The following is a 13,282-nucleotide window of genomic DNA, read 5'->3' as shown; positions in this document are numbered from 1 at the left end:
AGCCCTCTCTGGGAGGCTTACAGGCACATGAGCACACTAAAGGCTCTGACAAGTCCTGCAGCAAAGAAACACACTGAGCTTCACCCAGGCCCTTGGACCACACTCACTAGTTTGCCGTGAACGTATTTCAGGAAAACGCTGGCGCTGGCTGAAGCCACGGTTCTCAGCGCCCAAGAGTGTGTTTTCCCTTCTTTGGCTCATTGGTGGCGAGATGTTATTTCACAGGCGGGTAACCCCCGGGAGCTTCCTGAGCTACCAACGGTGCAGGGGCAACAATGGCCCAATTGTCAAATGCGGTGGCCACTGAGAGCCCTTGGGAGGGCAGGGCCTGGCATGGATGGATGTGCCTCGGTGGAGCGGGAGTCCCCCCTTGTCCACGGGCGGCCCCCCGAAACAATGACCCACCCCAGGAGCAATAATCCTGGATTATTCAAACAGTGATTGTAGGGCATGTTTTGGAAACACAAATGCAAATGTCATGTACGGCCCCAGGGACCCAGCCCAACCAGCAGGAAGGGGTGGGGTGAGCGAGTGTGGGATCAGGGTGTGTCGGAGGGGGGCAGGTGGGGAGCGGTGGGACTGAGTATTTTGAAAGTGGGCAGGTGTGGGTGCGTGTGGGTGGATGTGGCGGGGTGAGCACGCAGAAGTCCGCTCCTGGAAGGTTGGGGTGGGGCCACCTCTGGAACCTGGAGGCCAAGAGAAGAGGGTCTGAGCCAGGAGCCAGGATCCCCCTTGCCCAGCCCCACCCCTTCCTGGAGCTCAAGCCTCCTTCCCAGGCCACACCTGCTCCCTCCAGCACGGCCGGCCTGGGCCTCCCGGGGCCTCTTCGAGGAAGTAGGAGAAACACACCTAAGTGTCGTGTGGGGTCCCCGTGTCTGCCCACTTCTCATCAACTGACTGGTGACCCCCGGACTCCCACCGCCTGTCAGGCCGAGCCCCCTGGCATTCAAGGCTCTCGACAAATGTCCTGCCCCAATCTGAACACGAAGCATTTTCCGCCATGTCGCTGAGTATTCATCACACACGAAAGAGGTACTATTACGATCGTTACAGGTGAACAGTCGAAGGCTCAGAGACACAGAGCGACTTACCCAGGTCGCAGAGCCGCCCAGTGGTTTGCAGCCAAGACTCGGCCCAGCTCCGGGGCCACCTGCCTGCCATGCACACAGATGCTCTCCGCTGAGGCAGACTGGTGTCGGTGTCGGGGGGAGGGGCAGACCCCTGAGGCTAGTGTCTTGAGTTTGTTCTCAAAGTGCAGCCGACCCAGGTGCAAGGTCAGCGGCGCCCTTTCTAGCTGCAGCTTGGAGCGTGCATCACCTCAGTGAGCGTCTGTGGCTCCCACACGGGATGGCCATCCCCACCTCCCGGGGCTGGGCTGTAAGCCACGCGATGCATACATGAGCGCCTGCTGGATGCAGGAAGGGTGGCATCGCGGGCGCCCTGCCAGCCCCCTAGGTGTTTAGTCATTCTGACTGAGTTGCAGTCTGTCCCTTTGAAACTCACATGATTTCTCGCTGCATTTGCACAGTGAAGGTGGACGAATCGCTTTCTTCTTCTGGGAGAGCTTTTCTAATTGCTCCCCCTGAAAACCTGCCAGCACCCCGCTCCCTGCCCTGTACTTAGCTACTTCCCAACAGGGGCTCTGACCTCGGCGCTGTGACCTTTGGGCTGGACAATTCTTTGTGGTGGGGTCTGCCCTGTGCATTGTGGGGGCAGCATCGTACTGCGACCTCTTGAATTCATTGCCGTCTGCCTTCGGGGAGGCCGCCCAGAACTGCAGCTCAGAGCACGGGCCCCAGATTCTAATTGTCTGGGTTTGGGTCCTGGCTCCACACTGAGTAACTGGGCAAGTTACGTACCCGTTCTGAGCCTCAGTTGCTCCATCTGTACAATGGAGTATTTGCATCCACGGGACTCTAGCGAGGATTCAATGACACACGGAATGTGCTCAGCACTGTACAGCCTGGGAAGAGGCTGATGGGAGACGGGAGGCGAGGGTGGGCTCTGCAGGGTCTCAACCTGGGTAACGGTGAAGAGGAGCCCAGGGACCAGAAGGGTCTGAGGCCATGTCCCTGCCACCCGGGCAGCCGGGGCCCTCATCCACGCCTTGTTTCTGGCTCCCAGGCACTTCCCCTGCAGCCTGTGCACGGAGGTTAATGAGCTGTTCAGTTTCCATGACTTGCAAGGCCTCCCTCCCTCCCTCCCTCAGCCCAACACCTCCTGTGCCTGATTGATGGTGGCCCTGGGGCCACAGAAGACCACAAGCCAGAACCAGGTCAATGTATTAGTTCCAGGCCCCGGGGAAGACGTTGCCCCCTTCTCTTCTGCTGGAAATAGGAGAGATGAGGATGGAAGGTTCTGGTCTCGTCTCACCTCCCCACATCCACTGTCTGAGCTAAACGCAGATCTGAGCACGAAATACCTCATGTTTATTGGTTGTATGTGCCAGGAATGGTGTTGTTTGTACCCGCTCCTCATTCTGACCATAGTTCTCTAAGTGAGAGTAATTATCATCATCTCAATTTTACGGGCAGAGGGACTGAGGCTCAGAGGGACGTCACTGCCCAGCCAGGTCACACCGCTGGTCTACAGGGGACAGCCCAGGACTGAAACTCAGAAGCTGCAGGAGGCTGTGACTTCCTGGACTCTCCGTTTCCCCATCTGCAAAATGGGGCAACTCCTATTAGAGGGTGAGATACCAGCTCCGAGAGAGACACTGGGGTGAGCCTGCGCCTGGTCAACGCTCAGTGGAGAAGGAGCATTCTTGGGAGCAGAAACTGGGGGTGAAGTTTGCTCTGTAGTCACTGAGGCTGGCCCTGCACCACAGCCACCCTGGCGATAAATAGTGACTCTGCAGTAACTGGCATCTGTAGAGAGCTTCCTAGGGGCCAGCACTGGCCCATGTCCTGGTGTTAATTCAACACTGGGAGGCCGGTGCTCCAGGTACAATAACCACCCGTCTTACAGATGAGGAGACGGAGGCTCAGAGAGCTCAGCGGCCCACTGGAGGCCACACAGCTTGCAGGTGGCAGAGCTAGAGTTTGACTCGGGGTCTGTCGATGGGCTCTTACTCCTGACACGTGTGCAGGGAAGAACTTACTGCTCTGCCTGCAGCTCGGGCTCCAGGGAGGCGCTGGGAGTTGCACTCAGCTGTCCTGTCGCTCTCCGCTCCCAGCTCTCAGCTCCTCTGCTTTGAGTGAGCCCAACAGCCCATTTCCCTGGCTGGCTTCCCAGAGCAGAAGAGGTCTTCTCGCAGGAGAGCGCTCTGTGACCCTGAGGAATTCAAGGGACTTATGAGCCCATCATGCTGTGTGTGGCCTCGCCTTGGGTTGGGCCAGTTACTTCATCCTCTGCACCAGCTTCATCTGTCAAATGGAACTGGGTAGTTCTGGGGGTTAAGGAGACGATGCTGAGCACTTCGTGGGCGAACAGGAGGAACTCAGTAGGCAGAGTCATAGCTGTGTGTGTGCGTGTGTGTGCATGTGCACATACGTGTGTGTATCTATGCATTGACACCATATTCATCCCTACAGAGAAACCCATCTGTGGCTAGCCAGATGGAAGAATACTAGGCCAGGCTATGATAATATGCATCGCTGTTCAGCAAAAACTCACTTCCCTCCTCCCATACTAGGTGGAGTCTACAGCCCTTCTTCATTGACAGTCTGAGTCATGTGACTTCCTTTGGCCACTGGGATGTTAGTGTAGTGGGTGTGCTTTGAGAAGATGCCTTGAACTTGACCTAAAGTCTAATGAGGAGCCTTAGTTAAGCCCAACCCAGACCTACAGACCCAGGAGCATGAGAATAAATGCTAGTTGTGTTAAGAACTGGCTTTGGGGGAGGTTTGTTACACAGCATGATTGTGGCAACAGGTGACTGATACACTGGCCAGTGTCACATCTCAAGATTCCTTCTGTGCAACAGACAACAACAGAATTCAGAGCTGTTTTGGCGGCAGTGCAATGCAGTAATTCTCAAATTCTTTATTGGCATAAATAATTCAGACACTGGATTCTCACTAAACATTGCACTAAATACAAGAAACAACAAGCTTGTCGCACAGAGGCACACTACCTGTCCGACAGCCCACGTTAGAAAGACTTTTTTGAGAAGTGTAGAAAACTTTATAAATGATCTGTACAAATATACACTGCGGACCCTCCATCTACCTGGCCTTCCTTTCTTGGATGGCATCTGAATCGATTGTTCTTTCCCAGCAACGAGACGTTGGCAATGAGAGACAGAGACCAAGACAGACACAGAAAGGGAAAGGAAAGAAGTGGCCTCAAGAATGCAAACCACCTTCTTACATGAACGCGTTCTGCGACGGTCAGCACAACCACGGAGAAGACAATATGGGCCATTGGTCCATGTCGGTCTGTACAAGAAATAGTCTTTATATATAATATATATGTATACTATTTATAGGTATATATACTTTGTGTATAGAAAAGGTAACAGCATAGTTTACATACAGAGAAAGCCTTTTTACAATGACAACTTTTCCTAAGGTCAGTAACTTTGAGAGGAATCAACCACTGAACCATGCGCTAAGTGTGCAGTAAGTGCAGAGCCCAGTGCAAAACCACAGCTCAGCGGGAGAGAAATGAGAGGCGTGGGGGGCACGTGACCACCCACGTTTGAGATATTCTCGGCCTGGCCCAGCCATGGGCAAGGACACTCCCCTGGTGTGACCAGGCCACCTGGCCCCAGGGAATCCCCTTGGCTCCCTGAGATTGAGCCTGTCCTATGGATGCTGACCCACATCACCTGGGAGGTGTCCATGAGACTTGGGCATCCCTCCCCCTGTCCACCAGAACACAAGTATCTAAGAAACACATAACCCACCACCTCCCAATTCCAGTCTTCTGTTTTCTCAGGAATGTCCCCCAGGAGGTGGAATTCCTGGAGACATTTCAGTTGAGCTATTGGTAAGAGAAACCACATTTACTGAGCACCTACTGTGTGACAGGAATTTGGGGATGCTACTGACATTCATTATTTCATTCACTCCACAACCTCGACGGATAGGGATGTACTAAGTGCAGCATGAAGTCAAGAAAACCCAAGGGCTGCTTTGGAGGACCTGTGGCACTGAGAAATCGATGGTGAGGTCATTGTCCAGAGAGAGAGCTGCTGAGTGGAACCAGGTAAGCAAGTCCTGCTAATTCACAGCGACCACACACACCAGGGGCAGCCAAAGATAGCAGGTGTCCTACCTTTCAGGCCCTGCTATCTATTTATAGGGACAGTAGGACACACCGTCCCACCGAGATGGTTGAGATGTTCTTTCCCACACTATAGTCCGTATGGCAGACTTGGCCTGTGGTCCACTATGACCCCTAGGTCTTCTTCAGCCACTCTGTAACAAACCAGTATTTTGCCCATCACACCTGTAATATTTAGCTGGAGACCTTTAGCCTAAGGTCTTTCCACCAATAAATTTCCATGTTTATGCATGTCCTTGACCTTGATGGCCTATACACAGAGTAACAGAGACTGTCAGGAAAGAGGCCTGGGCGAGACAGCTGAGGGAGGTTTTCTGGTGTGGCAGGGCAGACCTGCGGGCCTCAGAGAGATCAGAGACACGGGCCATGGCAGGAGGCAGAGGGAAAATGAAGCAGAAGCAAAGATAGGGAAGAAATGCTTTAGAGAGAGGGCTGCTGGCCAATCCATCGATAGCAGAGATGCCCATGGACTGAAGACCCTGATAGAGGAGGACGAGAAACAGAGACCTTGGGACAAGGCAGGCAGGGACAGAGAGGGAGGCCCACAGGCCAGAGGGAGATGCAGCGAGAACCTGAGGCCTGACTCCAGTAAGCACCCCCCCCTCCCCCCCGGACATCTTCCCAGGATACCAAGGCCAACAGCAGGGACCAGGGCGTGGAGGGGGGAGAAGTCAAGGCCTCCACTATCCCGTCTCCCCCACTGGACTCGGGTTCCCGTAAGGAGGGGTCACGTTTCTCCCCTTCCCCCCAGAAGTGCAGGAGGCACTTCCTCAGTGTGCAGTGAGTACAGGAAGTCAGTCTTGGGGAACGAAGGGGGAAGGCTGTTGATGCTGGGCTCAGCTGAGGGTGTGGCAAGCGTGGTTGGGGGCACAAACTTTTAAAATATGAAAACATTTGTAAAGAATTCTTCAGCTGCTTAATTGGAGGCATTTTATATCCACGAATGGGTCAAAAAGTAGGAGCTCTGGTGGTACTGGGGGACCAGGGCGCCTTGTGAAATGTGGGCGCCATACGGAAGCTCATGGGGGGGGGAGGGGGGCAAAGGCTCTGGCTGCTTAGAAGTCAGGGTCGGAGAAGCTGGGCGAGGTGATGCCTGAAGTCACCACTGGGGCTCCCAGCCTTTCATTCCTGGCAGCAGGGCCGGGATGTGTGGGGGTAGGGTGGGGGGGGTAATAACAACCCACAGCATTCCCCGGGGGTGGGTGGGGGAAGAAGCGGCCGGTTCCTGACGGTGCTCAGGCCTGGCCAAAGGCAACTCATGCTCCCCTAACGCCCAGTCCTGCCAGGCACTGCCCAGCTGGCTGCCCGCGATTGGCAGGGGGCTGCACAGCGCCCCCAGGAGGCGGGCCGGGTGGGGCCTGGGTGTGGCAGGAAAGTCCCTCAGGTAGCCTGTGTCTACACTGTAGCTACAGAGCAGTTACTTGAACTTACATGAGTTCATAGGTACCCATTTAAAAAGTACTCGTATTATTACGATTGTTGTTACTCGAGTATTAGCAACACAGATAGAAAAATGAGCAGAGGAAGAGGCTACACTCGGGAGGACCAATGCATGGCATTAATTGTCCAGGATGCACTTCACGCTGCCACTGCCCCAACCCGGACAGGGGGTGGGGGGAGGTCGGCCCACCAGGGAACGGGGCCCAGTCGACTCAGCATCCTTCTTAGAAGGTGCCTGGCTGTGTCCCCACTTCCCAAAGCAACTTCCCCAGCCCCAGTCCTGGGACTGCGGGAACCTGGGATGTGAAACCCCGCCCATCTCCATCCCCAATCAGCCGCCTGGGATGGCAGAACTGCCTGCCACCTCTTGTCCAGACTGTCCGCTTTACTGCTTCATCTCCACCAGAGTCACTACCACTCTCTTCGCCAGAATCAACGAGGGCCTGGAGGGGGCCCTCCTGCCCCTCGAAGCCAGAGGGGATGCCCTGAATAGCCCCCAGGGCAGCACTGAGGTTGCCTGAGGCCAGTCTTGAGGTTTCAACCCAATAAGGGGACTTGCTTCCCAGAAGGGCCGGAGCGATGGAGTGGGAGACTGGAGGGAACAGGGGAGAATGTGGCAGGAAGAGCCGGCCTGGGTGGCTGACCTGCAGTCACTGCCTGCCCCGGAGTCGAGGCCTCAGACCCTGTCTTGTCCTGTGGGTAATGAAGGACCCGTCCACATCCTCCTCGCCTAGGTGGCCTCCCAGCCAGGAAGATGCCAAGTGTCGCTTTAACACCCATCTGCTTGCCCAGCTACTCCCTGTGCTTTCCCGTTCCCTCCGTCCGCCTGCCCTTTCCTCCCAGGAGAGGCTGCAGTGGTGGGAGCTGGGTTTAGATCCCGGTGATGTGGCGGGAGACAGCATCCTCAAGACCTCAGGCCTCGGCTCCACCCAGTGAAAGCAGACGGGACACTTGTCCTTACCCTCCAGGGCTTCCCACTGCGAAACCTCGCCCTGCAGGGAAGCCGTCAAGGCCCTCCCCGGCTGGATGCGCCTCACCCCCACCCCAGCCCCCAGCCCAGCTCACCCACGGTCTCCCGCTCACCCACCCGGCGCTGTTCCGGGCTGTCTGTCCCTCATGCTGCTTCCTCTGCCTAGAATGGAGGTTCTCAACTGGGGGTGCTCCCTCCACGTAATCCCCTGTCTCAGGTTACTGGTCCCCCCACTGCTTTTCCTTCCACAGGCCTCCATGGTTGTAATTTATACACTGTTGTTGGCTCGCTTCCTGTCTATCTCCCCCACTGAGCTCTAACCTTCAGTTTCATTCATCCCTGGATGCCGGGGTCTCAGACAGAGTAGACAGATGCTCAATAACTGACCAGCTGACTACATGTTGATGAAGACATGAGCCAGATTGTAAACCCACCCGACATGGCTTCCTGTGAGGACGCCAGGCCCCGCCCACCGTGGCAGCCCTCACTCACCTGCGGGAAGGCTTCTCTGCCCAGCGCCTGCCTGTTTCCTCCTGCAGACCCAGCACCAGTCTTTCCAAAATTCTCACTCTAGCACTGGAGGTCAGGGTACTTTAAACTAAAAGAACTAGGCAAGCTGGTATTTTTTTTTAAGTGGTGGAAGAGAAAAATTAAGATTTGTTTTTAATCATTAGACTTTCAAATCTAAGAAGGCATGATGCAAATAGCACGTTGGCATAAACAATTGCTGCCCGCTCAATGGAGGGAGGGAGCCGTTCTTCTGAGCTAATTTAAGCTACATACATGGCAGCTATTTTTCATCCCCACTATTGTGTAACTTTCTCCTCAGCTCACGGTCCAGGGGGAGATGTTATCTGGCAGGAGATGGGGGTGGTGAAGAATAAGGGGAGGAAGGAAATGAAGAGGCAGTGGAGCCACCAAGCTAGTTATGAGAGGCGAGTCTAGAGCTGGTGGTCCACTAGGACCCCAGGGACTTTCATCTGGGTGAAAACTAGATTTTGAGCCTTCCATGCTAGGAAGAAACCAAAAAGCAACTGGAGTCAGGTTCCTTTTCCTCCCATCCTATATATGCAATGTTCCCTAACCTCACGGATGTCTAGATTGAACTACAGAAACTTTTACAAACCACCTCAAGTAAAGAATGGCTTTCCTACTCCCCCGCCCACTGCCACATGCACGCACGCACACACATACACCATCTTCCCTTAAGGCCCCGGGCCTGCCAGCCAGCTGTCCCATGTCTGGGAGAGCACTCAGGCCTTGAGGGAGCTGTTCCCTGGAAGATAAACGCTCTCTCTCCAAGCAGCAGATGACCACAGGCTCACACGGAGGGTCTTAGGACAGTCTTTCTGCATTTTCCAAGTTCCCTATTGAAGAAAAGCTTCGCAGGGCCCTCAGAGACTGTAGACCAGCTACAGCCAAGACTTCAAATGACTGGATTCCTGGAAGTTTCCAAGACCTCAGTTCTAACCCCACCTCTGCCTCTCAGAAGGGACTTAATGTGGGAGAGGTTGCCTTCCCGCTCTGGGCCCAGGTTCCTCCTCCTGAGGAAGGAGGGGAGACAGGAGATGAACGATGGTCATTCATCTGCCCTGAGGCTGCGTGGGTGGTCCGCAGGAGGGCATGCTGGGATTGATGGCTGCCGAGAGCACAGGAGGGGTAGTGGTGGAGAAATGTCATATATTTGCCCTCCTTAGATTAGAGCATCCTTCTAGATCATGCTAGATCCTCATTCCAACAACTTGGCTGATGATATAAACTCAGGTAAACACCTCAGTGACCCCTCAGGACATCCTCTGTTATTTCCACACTGGTCTCCAAGCCGTGGTTTGGTGGGGAAGCCACCCCACTACAAATCTGACCCCTTCATTGGAAGACACGATCAGCCAGAATTTTCTTCTGTGGCGACCTTGAACAGGGAACACTGTTCATGTGCGTGAAGCTGGGGTCTACACGTGGGGCCTGTGTGGGGACGGGGCCAATCTATCTTTCCCAGCGCCGAGCACGCAGCCTGTCAATGCTGGTGGTCAGCTGTTCTTTTCTGTGGGCCAGTCCTTTGGTCTTTGCTCTCCGAGTACCATTCAAGACACCAAGAGGGACTCACAGAGGTTGATCTTATTGGCGATTGAGACACCAGCCTGGGAGAGCCTGGGCAGAACAGCCTGCTGTTGGCCTTCTAGCGATTTAACCACACAAGGGTGTCTTAAAAGCTCTAGTAAGTCCTGCAATCAAGAAGTAAGTGTAATCTTGTTTTGCCTAAGCATTTCCAGTGCGTATTTGCCCCAGAACCCTTCCAGTAACGCAACATGCTGTGGTCTGCCGTGGAATTAAAGGTCTATGGAACACGTTTGGCAAACGGGGTCTAACCGCGATCTCGCACGCTTCAGACAAAGCCCCTTTCCTCCAGCTCCACGCTCAATAGAGAGACAGCGGCACCGCACCCTGTGGGGGTGACTCCTTCATATTCTTGGGGTGAAGGAAAGGGGCTGAGTGAGTGGGAAGGAAGGGCCCCTTCCCAGCCCCTGGAGGAGGAGCACCCACTGGTGAGCCTCTTGGGACAGAGGACCAGCTAGACGCCCAGTGGGAGGGGGTGAGGCCGGCTGCTGGAGCAGGTGCTGGAGGAACCCAGATGCAGCCCAGATGCAGCTCTGCCGACCTGCACTCACGTTTCCTGGAAACCCGGCGGCCTATCAGTCTGGGCATGTAAGTGGGACCTTCCCCACCAACTCCCACAAGGGTCCCAACCCTCCCCGCACTTCATTCAATGATTTCCTGTGCCCCCCTCTCCTGGTCATGAGCTGCAGGTGACGTCAGATGCTGGGGCCATCCCATCGCAACGGGCTGCCGGACAGGAGCCACTCGAAATGGTCGTAGGCTCCTGGGAATGGACGCGTCCAAGGACTCATACTTACAACGTTGGCTCTACCACTTAACCGGCTGGTTTGCATCTATTGCCCATACTTTCCTGGCCTGTGAAGTGGGGATGATGGTACCTCGTGGGGATTCAGGTGGCTTGGCACATAGTAAGTGCTCAGTGAACAGTGGCTGCGAGAGATGGATCATTCATCTGCCTCCTAGGGCCCGATGCCTGGGGTCACCTGACCAATGGGTCTCTTTATGAATCATATCCACTAAACCTGGCAAATTCACTTGGGGTGATGTGGGAACCACAACACAGGGTCTGGCTGTGGGAACCCTATTACTGCCCAGCCTGACCAGTAGAGCCCCTCTGGCTGCAGGGAAAGGTGTCTGACCCCCCTGGGTCACCACCTCGCTCTTACCCAGCAACCCTCCCTCTCCGCGCCCTGTAAACGTTTACTGAGCATCTACTATGTCCCAGGCACTGTGCTAGATGCTAACACCTGATCAGTCAGGGGACGGAAGCTCTCCCACCAACTCCCTGCCCAGCTGGTTAGAGGATGGGCATGAATTGTAGGGCTTTGAGACAGGAGTCGGGCATCTGGGTTAAGAATCAGGAGCAAGGCCCACTGTGGGTGGCATGACGTGGGTGAGTAGAAAGAAAAGAACCTTCAAGACACTGGGTTCCCGTGTTCTGGGGCCCAGACTGATTCTCCCCTTACAGGTGTGTGCAGGTGAGGGCTGCTGGGGGTGAGGTGAGGCTGGGGGCCGGGGAGAGTGCCCACCTGAGCCTGTGTGGGTACTTCCTCACTTTACAGGCAAAACTGAAAAGGGACACAGTGAGCGCACAGCTCACCAAGGCCCATTCCTTCCCACTGAGCAAGAGCATGAATGGAAACAGACGTGGTGTCACCAACCACATCAGAGCGGGAGGAAGCAGTCATTCGATGGTCACGTGATGGTCACACTGCAGACAGGCCGCCCAGTCTCACCCACGAAGCCAGGGCTGTTGGTCCCCAGGGATGGAGGCGTCAGCTAGGGGCAGGGTTGAGAAGAGGGAGGGCAATGTCCCGACCCTCATGGCTAAGGGGTTCTGTGGACTATTCTCCAAGGGGGTCTGCTGTGAGACCCAGATGATGCATCAAGGCACAGAGAAACCTCCTGAGAGGGTTATAGGGTGAATTGTGTCCCTCCCAAAAAAGATGTTGAAGTTCTAATCCCCAGGACTAAGAATGCGACCTTATTTGGAAACAGGGCACTGCAGATGCAATTAGTTGACATGAAATCAAGCTTGAGTAGGGTGGGCCCTTGATCCATTTGACTGGTGTCCTTAGACGAGAGAGAGAGAGAGAGAGAGAGAGAGAGAGAGAGAGAGACAGCAGGGATGTATATGCACCTGGGACCATACAGCCAACTGTCTGAAACCAAGGAAAAGGGCCTTGGGAGAAACCAACCCTGCCAACACCTTGATCTTGGACTTCCAGCCTCCAGAACGGGGAGAAATGAATGTCGGTTGTTGAAGCCGCCCCGTCTGGTATCCTGAGAGCCTAATCCAGCCTTCAAGTCCAGCTCATCCTCCCACCTCCAAGGCCCAGACTCCCTCCACGTCCTGCAGGCCAAGCGGTCTCGGGGTCTGCTCACACTTAAGGACGGGGCCTTCTACCTCCTGAGACAGCCCCGTGCACCTCTGGCAAGTGTGGGAGGCTCTTCTCTTGCTGGAGCACGTTCTGCCCTCTGCCCCACCCCTGGCCCTTTCCTCCCCTGGTTTCTTCTTCAGTCGCACACATCTCTAGCTCAGAGGTTGGCAAACGTTTTCTGTAAAAAGCAAGGCTGTAAGATTTTCAGCTTTCTGAGCCACACTGCCTCTGCCCCTGCAGCATAAAGAGCATGGTCCATGTGTAAATAAAGGTGTGGTCACGTGCCAATAAAACTGACATCGACACTGGAATTTCAGAGCTTTCACTACGGAAACCTCTGCTTTTGGCCCCTCCCCCCCAATTAGAGAACGTAAAAACCATCGGGTGCGCTGGCTGCGTCCACGGGCCATGATGCTTGCCAACCCCAGCTCTAGATTTCTTAAGACAGCGACTGGGCCTGAGCTAAGGGTGTGCCACTCCCTCCACGATCCTTAGATGATGCAGTGCAGGAGGGACAAGGTGAGGGAGTCGGGTTTGTGTGAGGGGGGGCAGGGTGCGTGCAAGGGGGATGGGAGGTAGGGAAGAGGCAGAACGAGGTTTCCTGAATACAGGAGTCTAGTCCCCAGAGACCCAGCCAGGGCTTCTACTGACAGAGAATCCAAGATACAAATGGAGAGAAGGAGGGGAGCTCCAGGGCAAGACGAGATGTTTCCCTTTGACCAGTGAAAGGAAAATCAGGACAAAACAGCATTAAGTGGATGAAGATTTCGTGTCTCCACCTTCTGTCTGGGGATGGTGACATATGGGGACATCCCTACATAAGGCCAAGGGGTGTTCCCCCTGTGAAGGAGTCCCTGTGTTGTGGGTGAGATTCAGTGTGCAAATCCACGACCTTCAGAGAAGGCAAGGTCAAGGCCTCCTGGGGAGTCTGCACTCTGTGGACTGGTCCACGGGGGAAGCCGGTGTACATCCGGGTTTGCGAAAGCCAGGCACAGACAGGAACACCTTGCTGTTGGGCGTTGGGCACCTGCACCCAACTGTGATGGGACAGTACACAACAGCTAGAACATTCCAACACACACTCTCATCTCTCGTTGGGGGGGCCCAAAGGAGGACCCGAGGGTACTTTAAATAAAAAATACACTCC

Source organism: Myotis lucifugus, unplaced genomic scaffold (genome assembly GCF_000147115.1).
Source record: "Myotis lucifugus unplaced genomic scaffold, Myoluc2.0 scaffold_181, whole genome shotgun sequence".
NCBI lineage: Eukaryota > Metazoa > Chordata > Mammalia > Chiroptera > Vespertilionidae > Myotis > Myotis lucifugus.
Note: the sequence above shows the minus strand (reverse complement) of the source record.